Consider the following 11,672-nt stretch of genomic DNA (forward strand, 5'->3'; position numbering starts at 1 on the left):
TGTCGCCATCTCTCTCTGACTCTCCTCTGCTCTCATTCTGTCTCTATCTCTCTTCTCTCTCAAAAATAAATAAACAGTAAAATAATTTAAAAAATAAAAATAAAAGTGCACACCACAGATAATTAAATGGGCAAAGGAGCCGAATAGACATTTCTCTAAAAAAATATATGAGTGGCCACTAACCACACGAAAAGCTGCTCAGTATTTAGCCATAGGAAAACACAAATAAAACCACAATGAGATACCATCCCACACCCACAAGGATGGCTCTCCTAAAAAAGACATTGACAATAATGCATGTTGGTGGGGATGTGGAGAAATCTGACCAGCTCGGGGAACGTAAAACAGTGCTGCCAACTCCAGAAGATGGCCTCATGGTTCCTCAAACAGTTAAGCAGAGTCACCATGTGACCCAGGAACTGCACGCTTCAGTATGGACCCAAGGGAAATGAAAGCATCTGTCCACACGGAAACCTGTACACAAATGTTCACAGCAGCTTTGTGCCTAAGAATGGATGACAGTCAAAAAGCGTAAGTCAAACATACACCAACTGATGAATGGATAAACAAAATGTGATATATTTGTACAGTGGAATAACACTCAGCCATGAAAAGGAGGGCAGTGCTGACAACAGCTACAATGTGGGCAAACCTTGAAAACATGTTAGATGAAAGAACCCATTCCCAAAGGCCACACTCTATAGGATTCCATCCATATGAAACGGCCAGCATAGGCAAATTCATAGGGACAGAGAGTAGATGAGTGGTTGCCAAGCGCTGGGGGGTGGGGGCGGGGAGGACGGGGAGCATGACTGCTAATAAGTATGGGGTTCTTTCGGGGGTGATGAAAATGTTCCGAAATCGGTTCTGCGGATACACTGATAACCACCGAACTGTACACTGTCCATGGGTGAATATTGTATGTTATGTTAAAAAAAAATAACCCCACGAGGTAAAGTCTCTCATTAGTAGCACTTTACAGATGACCAAATTGAGCACAGAGAGGTAAATTAAGCTGCCCAAGATATACAGCTAGTTAGTGTCAAGGCTGAGATTAGAAGCCAGGCAGTGGGCCCCTGAGCCCAGGCTTTAGGGTGTTGCTGCTGTTTTATTTGAGTATAGTTGACACACGCTGCTACATAGTTTTGGGTGACAGAGCCATGTTCTCTGCTACTTTTATATCTGCTACGTTCTTAGCTACTTTTATATCTGCTATTTGCACAAACACTAGAATTCCCAGAATACTTCCCCTTGTAATCTCTAATGACCCAGTATGAAGAACCACTATTTATTAGACAGAAACCTGCCTCATCAGGCACTGAGCAAAGTTCCTCCTCTGAGATTAGCGCATTTTATCACCCCCATCTGTCTGGTGGGGAAATAGGGACGGGGGGCTCCAGCCACTTCCCTGAGGCCAGCTGACGATGAGGCTTGGACACGACTTCTCCCGGCTGACAGACAAACTGTTGCTCTTCCTCTGCCTTCCAGGAAACTCCTGCAAAGTGCACAAAGGGGCCATGGAAACTGGCACCTTCTTTACATGTGGGGAAATTGAGGCTCAGCGCTGGCAGGCACCTGCCCAAGGCCTGGCAGCCCCGGGGCTTTGGCTTCACTCCAAGAATGGAGGTGAGCTGGGATGGGGGTAGATACCCAATCCTTCTCTCCAAGATTTCATGGTTCTGAATTGGGCAGGTTCTGATTCTTTTATTCTAAATGCTCCCCTCGCCACCCTAGGAAACAAGGCTTGCTAAAAAGAAACAAGTGAAAAGAAGTAAAACCGTATCTTGGTTTTCAGCCTTTGGGTGTCACGGGAATGGCTAGTTACAATAATAAAGCAGGAGGCAACAGGACACAGGGGAGAGGTGCCTGAGCTGTGAGCAAAGCCTCTAAGTGAATTCTCAGACCAGGTGGGTCTAATGGCTTTTCTTAGAGTGAGAAGGAGGAAGGAAGGAGGAGCACGCTCAGCAGCCGTGGGCCAGCCCATCCTAAGCACCTTTGAAGCTCTGGGACCCAGGGTAGGCAGATTTACAGCCACTTCCTTCTTTTAAATTAAAAACGTTTTTAACGTTTTAAAATTTATTTTTGAGAGGCAGAGAGACAGAGCATGAGAGGGGGAGGGGCAGAGAGAGAGGGAGACACAGAATCTGAAGCTGATTCCAGGCTCTGAGCTGTCAGCACAGAGCCTGATGCGGGGCTTGAATTTGTGAACTATGAGATGATGACCTGAGCCTAAGTTGGACACTTAACCGACTGAGCCACCCAGGTGCCTTCTTCTTTAACCCTTATACTAAATGCTACTAGCTCTCCCTTTCACAGATGGGGTAACTGAGGCTAGGGGCCTCCAAGGCAAAAGGCAGAGACAAATACCCAGCTTGGCAGGAACCACATCCCAGGTATGGCTGGGAGCTGGTGAGGGGCCAATGTGGAGGAAGATGGAGCCTACAGGGCCTCCTTCCAGGGGCTCCCCCCTCCACTGGGGGTACTTACTCACCTGGGGGGGCTGAGTTGATAGAGAAGGAGGGGTTGAAGGACATGGACATCTCTCAGTCTTCTCTATCTCTGTCTCTCTGTCTCTCTCTCTGCATTTCCATTACCTTTTTAGTTTCTTCCCTCCTGTCTCTTCTAGGACAGAAATGCCTTCTAGGCAAGCTACCCCAATCCCACTCCACATCCCTTCACTCCCCAAAGCAGGAAGGTCTCTGTGGCCGGGGATAGCAGTCAGCTGGGTAGGGGCCTGGGAAGACCCCACAGATCTCCTCATCTCCTGGGACCAACAGTGAGCTGGGTGATGTCTGCAAGCCACATAATCAGCACAGGAGACTGGCAACTATTGTTTTTCTCTTTCCACCAAGTTTTCCCATTTCTCTTCTCCTGGTAACAAACTCTGATTCTTCCACATACTGGAGGGCATGTGGTCCAGCCTGGCCAATCAGTGTTCTATCTCTGTAGCAACAGTGACGGGGCCAAGGAATAGCCAATCAGAATCCTTCCCTAAGATTATTTACTGATGCTGTCAGCAATCTCTCCTTTTACTGCAGAAGCAAGCTGGGGGAGTTTCCTCATCAATAAAAAATGAAATTAGAGGCAAAGGGAAGGGAAGAGTCTCCAATGACTCCTCTTCCCTAAACCTGAAGGGTTTGCAAATGTGCCATATTTTTAGGATGACTTTGACCTGTCAGAAGGCTCTGCCTTGCGTTACCTTTGGTTTTCAAATTAATGAACTCTTCTTTCAGACTCTGCACTAAGAGCTGTCCTCATATGCTTGTTCAAGCCTGATACGAGCCCCAAGAGGAAGGGACTTTTATTCTCTCCAATTTTTTAAAAGTAGACTTTATTTTTTAGAGCAGTTTTAGGTTTACAGCAAAACTGAGCAGAAAGTGTAGAGAGTCCCCATATCCCCTACCCAACACACCCAGGCAAGCATAGCCTTCTCACTCCCACCAGAATGATACATTTGTTATAATTCATGAACCACCACTGACACATCATTTTCACTCAAATAGGAAGCTCACATTCGGGTTCACTCTTAGGGATGTACATTCTGTGGGTGTGGACAAATGTATAATGCTGTGTATCTACCATTACAGTATTATACAGAATAGTCTCCTTGCCCTAAAATCTTCTGTTCTCCTTCTACTCACCCCTCTCTCCCCAACACCCCTTTGGCTTCTTTCACTTAGTAATATATATTTAATGTTCCTCCATGTGTTTTCATGGCTTGGTAGCGGTTTTTTTTGTTTGTTTGTTTGTTTGTTTGTTTGTTTTTAGCACTGAGTAATATTGCACTGTCTGGATGTGCCATGGTTTATGTATCCACTCACCTACTGAAAAACATCTTGGTTGTTTCCAAGTTTTGGCAGTTATGAATAAAGCTGCTCTAAATATCCTCACGCAGATTTTTAGCATAGATTTAAGTTTTCAGTTCCTTTTTGTAATTACCAAGGAGCCTGCCTGCTGGATCATATGGTACAAGTATGCTTATTTTTGTAAGAAGCCACCAAGCTGTCTTACAAAGTGACTGTATCATTTTGCATTTCCACCAGCAATGCATAGGAGTTCCTGTTGCTCCACATCCTCAGCAGCATTTGGTGGTGTCAGTGTTTTGGAGTTTGGTCATTCTGATACATGTGTGGTGTTACCTCCTTGTTGTTTTAATTTGCACTTTCATGATGGCATATGATTTTGAGCATCTTTTCATACGTGTCTTTGCCTTCAGGGTATCTTCTTGGTCAGGTATCTGTTCAAGTCTTTTGCCTAACTTTTAATTGGCTTGTTCATTTTGTTGCTGAATTTTATCAGATGTGTCTTTTACAAATATGGTTTCCCACTCTGTGGTTTCTCATTCTCTTGACAGTGACTTTCATAGAGCAAAAGTTTTTAATCAAATTATTTCTCTCATTTGTTTCTTTGGTGACACTAGCTGTGAGCAACTTCTTTTAGGTGGCGACAGACAGAACAGAGTGAGGAAGGAATTTCCCTCCCATTCTCTCATCCTCCTTCTACCTCAAGGACAGCCTCAGGTGGGTGCTGCCCCAAACCCTCACTAATCCTTAACCAACAGAGGAGCAAGTGGTTCTCAAGCTCAGAGCCCAGAGCCCCTGCAACAACCCTATCGGGCTTGAATTTAACAATGTAGCTTTGTGTCCCATCTAGCTATTTCACAGTAAACCTTCATAGAGAGCAAATCATGACAGCAGTAGTTTGTTCTTTGAGTTGTAGCGGTAGTTTCTTTTAAATACATCTGAGTTCAAAAGGTGAATGGATTTAATGAAAGCTATTCCGTAAATAAAAATGGCCAACATCACAGAAGTGATGCATAAACAGCCACATACCAGCATTTGGGAAGCACTCCCTTAAGAAACGTGTCTGTAGGATTGCAGTGAGGTGGGGTCTTTGTCTGCTGTGCCCCCCTCTGATATTTGCTCCCCTCTTCTTTCTTGTCCCCTAAGCCTTTTCCTTTAGGAAATAGGACTGAGTTGGGTGGGATCCAACCTTTGCTCCATCCACCCTGCCCGGGCTCTGGAATGTCTGAGAACCTCTTTCTGTGGAGCCAGAGTCAGGTCAGTGTCCTTGTGGGTCCCCAGTCCACTGGGGGGCGTCCCAACATTAGCCAGATCTGCCCATGCTCGCACTATTTGGATGTGCTGACCTCACACCTTCCACCCTGAGTCCTCTGGGCCTAGGAAGAGCACCGAGTTTCGCTTTCTATCCGCCAGGGCTTTCCACATCACGTCCTGTTCTCTGTGCAGCATCTCCCCTGCCCCCGACCTCCCACCAGCTCTGTGGCACCAACCCTGAGAGGTGGTGAGGCTGGGGAGACCACCTGGATGACAAACGGTAGGTCTAGGATGATGCATGGTAGTGGCTACTGGGCTCCCCCCCCCCCCCCCCCCGCCGCCACAGTCCCTCCCCATGCTCCCTGAAAACAGCGCCTCTTCCCCACACATGACCTTAGCCACAGGCCAGCGGCAGCCCTGACGCTATCCAGCCTGCTAGTGACAAAGCCAGGTCCCCCAGATACTGGGAATTATGACTCCCACAGAGAAAATCTGACCACAAGAGAGGGCAGTGCCTAGTACCAAAGGCTGCCATTTCTGCCATATGAAAGGTGACATTCAGAGAACCTCAATAATAGTAATATAATAACTTGTATCATATTTATTCTGTCAGAACACTTTACAGTCATTAACTTGCTTCCTTCTCTGAAACGCCCTATGATGTAGGTGCTTTCATTAATCCTATTGTGCAGATGGGGACACTGAGGACAGAGAAGTGAAGAGGCCTGTGGAAGTTCACACAGCAGGTCAGTGGTAGAGCTGGAAGTCCAGCCCTGAGAATTTGGTACCACACTTGACACAAGTGAGCAGAGGGGGCGAGGCCGCCATGTCTGTTCGTGCTGGGGCCTCTGAGCCCGCCAGTGCAATGGCCTGGCCCCTCCTCTAGGCTTGGAAGGGCCCTCAGCACCTACCTCCCACTTGACAGGTCATCCCCTGACAGCTTCCCTAGTGTGTGGACATGCCATCTCTGCTTGTCCCCTCCTGGTCACGAGGGCTCACTCCTTCCTGCCCACCTGTGTCCTCCCAGCTCCGTTCTGCCTGAGAGGAACCTGCTCTTCTTCATTCCATGAATCCAAAGCTGGGGGGTGGGGGGGGCCTGGTGCTGCCCTGTGAATCCCCAGCCCTGCCTCTTCCCCCTGCTTTGGGACAGCCCCAGGGTGCCTCTGACCTCGACAGACCCAGTAGGCTTTTCAGAACTGCAGAGCTGTGACTGGGGGCCCAAGAGGCTCTACGGAGGGGTGGGGTAGGGCTGTTGGCACCTTAAAATGAAGAGAGAACTACAGCCACCGGCATGTGTGTGTACGTGTGTGTGTCGGGGCTGTTGGGAAGCGTGGCTTCGGGGCTCGGCTTCCACCCAGCATCCCCACCTTTGCTCTCATAGGGAGGCCAGCCGGCACACGGGTTCCAGGGTCTGGCCCTTTTAAATTTAGCTGCAGGAAAAAGCAGTTTGTGCAGGCCTGGAACGCAGAGACAATCAGCAACAGGAAAAAGTCATCTGAGGGGAGTTTTCAGTGAATTATGGAGGCATTGTTCCTGCGCCCGAGGAGCCAGGGCTGCTGTGGGTCCAGGCCTCGCTGCCCCAGCCCAGGCCTCTGGGGCCAAACATCGCCTGGAGCTGCGTCAGGACAACACAATGTGGGTGTCTGAAGGCCAAAGAAAAAAAAGGCAGAGGAAGAAAAATACTGGAAATTCCCTGTGTCCCAGCAATGGAAGAGCCCTTCTTGAAAATCCACAGCAAGAGAAAGGCTGCTGACCGCCCAGGCAGGGGGCCGCAGGGAGAGGGAGGAAGTTGCGAGTGATATTTTGAGATATTTTCAGTCTGGTGTGATGCCGGCTGATTTTCCAAAACACGAGGGACTCATGCTGCGGGGGAGACCTGAGGTTGGACAGGGCTGACTGGTGGGGGGTGGTGTGGGGCTCAGGATGGGCCAGGACGAGGACGTAAACAGAAGCTGACCCAGTTGGAGCACTCTAGTGTCCCAGCTGGCTGACTCACCGGCCCCTTGAAGCCCAGGTGGGTCTCCTGTTGATTCGAAGGCCCTTCCTAGATGAGAGGAGCACAAATGAACATTGGGATCCCTGCACAAAAAGTCTGCTGGGTGGCCAGGCAGATTAGGCTTGCTCACCTCTCCCAATGGGGACCTCACTACCAACCGGTTAGCCCATCATCCCCTTTCTGCACAGCTCGGACTGGGGAAAATAACAGTGCCTCTGAGGGGGACAAATTAGTGAACAAAACAAAATCTTCTGTGCTCATGGAGCTGACACTCTAGTATGGAGATCCAGACAGTGCACAAAATTAATAACATACATAGCATGTTAGAAGTTGTAAGCACTTTGAGAAGATAAAGCAAGGAAAAGAGTAGGAGGTGGTTAGGATACAATTCTAAAAATAAGGAGTTAAGAAAAACACTTCTCTTCGTTCTCAGCTGGGACCCAGCTTCCTGGGATCTCTCAGAGGCTCCTGTTCTGCCTGCGGGTCCACAGCCCATCTGCTCCCCTGTTCTGGAATAGCCCTTCTCTGTTCGAAGCTGAGCGAGGCCAGCTACTCATGGGAAAGGGGCCCCAGCCCTGTCCTCAGACCTCTCTAGTGGCTCAGAGCTGAATGCCTTTCCCAGAAGTAGACAGAACATCTTAAACCCTCTGTCTCTGTGAGAGCGCCTAACGTCCCAAGTTAGCCATTTTAGCAGCTGTAGCCCAGTCACCTCCTGCTGGGCTCACTGACCTCCGCACCCTCTGTGGTCACCCAGCCCTGCCCCTCCCCCCATCTAAGAGTAGTGGGGTCTTGCAGACCCAAGAACAAGAATTCTTACTTATTTAGTTTTTCCTAGTGTTGCATCTTGTGAAATTCTGTCCAGGCAGCTTGCAGAGATCGTCTTGGCCCAGCAATGGAACACATAGGAAACAGACAAAGAGTTAATATTAATCTACAAAGAGTGCCTAAGAATCTCTAAGGAAGACACACCACAAAAATAAAGAAATATGGACAAAGAACATGATCCAGCAACTCACAACAGAAATGCAAATAGCCAACAAACAAATGAAAAGATGTGCAGCCTCTCAGGCAGTTATGGAAATACAAGTTAAAAGAACACGGAGATGCTATTTTTCTCTCATCAGATTGGGAAAAATAATTAAATATTGATGACATCCAGTGCCAGCAAGGAGGGGGGAGTCACGTAGTTTTGACACTGCTGGTGGGAGCATGAGCTGCCACAGTCTTTTGGGACAATGAACTGTGGTGTCTATTAAAGTTTAAAATGTGTATACCCTTTGATCCAGCAAATCCACTGTGGAGACTTTATCCTGCAAAGCCATATAGACACATAAGGCAATAGATACAATGGTGTTTGTTGCAGAAAGAAAAAAAAGAAAGAGTGTTGATCACTAGGACAATGAATGAATGAATTCTGAGACATTAATTCTATAAAATATTAGGCAGCTGATACAACTAATCAGATCCATATGTATGTACTTGGATTGTGGATGGACTGGAACTGTGTTTGGAATATAGTATTTGACAAAAACTGCAGGGTGCCTGGGTGGCTCTGTCAGTTATAAGCATCCAACACTTGATTTTGGTTCAGGTTATAATCTGGCAGTTCATGGGATTGAGCCCCACGTCAGGCTCTGGACTGATAGCATGGAGGAAAAAAAAAAAAACAACACTAAAAAAGTTGCAAAGTCAGGTATATGTCTGAAAAAGTAAGCCAGAAAGAAATATTCACCAAACTGCTAACACCCATTATCACAGGCCAAGAGGATTGCTAGGGGCAAGATTATTGTATTTTTTTTATGTCACTTCTGTATTGTTTGACTTTAACAGTAAGTTTTCAAGGCTCTAATAATTTAAGTAGAAAATATTTCTTCTTCTTTTTCAAAGACATATGTGAGAATGCTGATAGCATTTTTTTAATGTTTATTTATTTTTGAGAGAGAGACAGTGCTTGAACAGGGAGGGACAGAGAGAGAGACACACACGGAATTTGATGCAGGCTCCAGGCTTCAGCTGTCAACACAGAGCCCGACACGGGGCTTGAACCATGAACCATGAAATCATGATCTGAGCTGAAGTCACACACAACAAATTGAGCCACCCAGGTGCTTCACTTTTTCTTCTTTTAGAGTTTATTTATTTATATTGAGAGAGAGAAAAAGAGAGAGAAGGCATGTGCAAGTGAAGGAGGCACAGAGAGAGAAAGAGAGATAGAGAGGGAATCCCAAGCAGGCTCTCCACTGTCAGCACAAAGCCCAGCATGGGACTTCAACTCATGAACCTCAAGATCATGACCTAGACTGAAATCAGGAGTTGGACACTTAATCAGCTGAGCCACCTGGGCACCCCAGCAAACACTTTTTCTCAAAACTCATTTCTGAGTGGTCTTATTAGAGATCTGCCTGTCATGTCATCATCATGGACAAAGCACAGTAGGGTGGAAGGTTGTCCTCTCCTTGCTGAGCTTGGGGAGGGGGTCTGGCTCACCGTGGACCCCACTCTTGGGCCTGCAAAAGGATATTCAAGCACCTACTTCCCTTCTCACCCTCACACTAGCAGCAATCCCATTGCTTACTGAGCCTCATGGGTCTCCCCAGCCTCAGTTTCCCATATCTGCCTCTCTGGTACCTCATCTTACCTTCCCCATCCTGTGAATGGCACTAGTTCCAGAAACCATGTGGAAGGGATAGGGCTGAGTTTCCCAACCTCCGTCAAAGATTTGAAGGGCACAGACTCTAGGCCCGAGACACAGTCTCCATCTTGCATGGCAGCTCTGAACAGTAGCAGAGGCTGCTATGCAGGAAGGGACTCAGGGGCCATCTCTAGGCTCCACGGGTAACAGTGTAATGATTGGTTAGAGACGTCTGCTCTCAGGGAGGGACTGCAAACTGGGAGGACCACAGTTACTGAAGAGCCATGCTTGGTCTGGACCAGTGATTCCCAGTCCGAAATACCCACAAAAATCCCTGGGGGTCTTATTAACAGGCAGACTGAGGTCCCAGAAGTCTGACAGGGATTGGGGGCAAAAATTCTACATTTCCAGCAGGCTACCAGGGGATGCCCATGCTGAGGGTATGTGGACCACCCTTTGAGAAGCATGGGGCAAGAGTATTTGAGATTTCTGTTCACTTCTACCTCTGTTCTCCATCCATGTGTCACCTACTTGCAGAGAGAACTGATCAGCCCTCCCAGCCCCCACCCCGTCCAGCACTTTCTTATACCCGTCACATCATTTGGTTCTTGGAACAGCCCAAGTTATCATTCTCTTCTTTGACAGAAGAGGACCTGGAGGTCTGAGGGGAAAAAGACTGGCCCTCAGACCCCCAGCTCCTGGTGGCAGAGGTCCACCTGGATGACAGATCCATCACCAACCACCTGCACCCCCAGCCATCTCTTCTCTGGAGCCAGAAAACAGCCAGAAAGACCCTGCTGCTCCATAGTGCCGTGTTCACTGCCATAAATAAGGCCACAGCCAGCCAGGCCCCTCCTCCTCTCTGGGGCACATCTCACAGCAGGCCGCAGGATCTAGGGCGGCCGTGGAGGGAAGGGATGCTCTCCGACAGTGTGAGTTATGGGCTCTGGGAAGCCCATTAGTCACCCAAGCGAGAGAAGTTAACTCCAGCTTATTAACTCTAAACGTTTATTATTCACATTGATCACCTCGAAGACAGCACCCGCCACCCCACCCCCTAGAGCCCGACGGTGCATGCAGATCGCAGGATGGTGAATGGCCTAAGGCACTGGCACATCCAAAGTCCCTGGGGAATGCTGGCGGGGCACAGACAGCCCCAGGAACCCCTTCCAAGAGGGCAAGCAGGATCTCTCATCTGTGGCCCTGTCACTCATCCACTTCCCAGCTATCTGCCAGCCCGTTCTGGGCCAATGCTTGAACCAAGAGTAGGGGACCCCCAGGTGCAAAGACAATGTCTCCATCATCCTGGGTGGGTAGGGCACAAGGGGAGGGAGGTGGGGCAGCCTGGGGGAGAGGAGCACAGCTTCGGGGTCTGCCTGGTTTGATTTCAGGTTCTGCCACTCAGCAGGTGCCCTTGTGTATAGACCCTGTGACTCACAGACTCCATTTTACCATAGATAAAATGGGGACGCATTCGTTCATTTGACAAATATATACTGAGCACCTACAGTAAAGAACAAAAAAGCTCCCTGCTCTCCTGGGATTCTGGAGGAAGAGACAGACACACAGCACCTGAAAAAAACAGTATCATTTCAGATAGTGGTGAGTGCAATGAAAAAAATAATCCCGAGTCACATGGAAGAGAGTGACTGGGACATTGAGGGGTACCACAGAGGTGCTCAGGGATGGCCTCTCCAAGGACGTGGCTTCTGAGCTGAGACCTGAATGATGGGAAGGAGCCAACAGGAGAGATCTGGGCCAAGGGGAGTCCAGGCAGAGGGAGAAAACAGCAAGGATGAAGGAAGAGCGTGGTTCCAGGCAAGCCTGGCTGGGGGGCAACCGGAGGGGAGCCAGGGCGGCTGAGTGAAGTGAGATGAGGGAAGAGGGAAATGGGAGGTCAGCCGTCATTTTAAGAATTTCAACTTTTGTTCTCGGTGCAGTGGGCAGCTGCTGGGTGGTGTGAGGCTCAAAAGGTCATGAGGAACAT

Source organism: Suricata suricatta, chromosome 12 (genome assembly GCF_006229205.1).
Source record: "Suricata suricatta isolate VVHF042 chromosome 12, meerkat_22Aug2017_6uvM2_HiC, whole genome shotgun sequence".
Classification (NCBI taxonomy): domain Eukaryota; kingdom Metazoa; phylum Chordata; class Mammalia; order Carnivora; family Herpestidae; genus Suricata; species Suricata suricatta.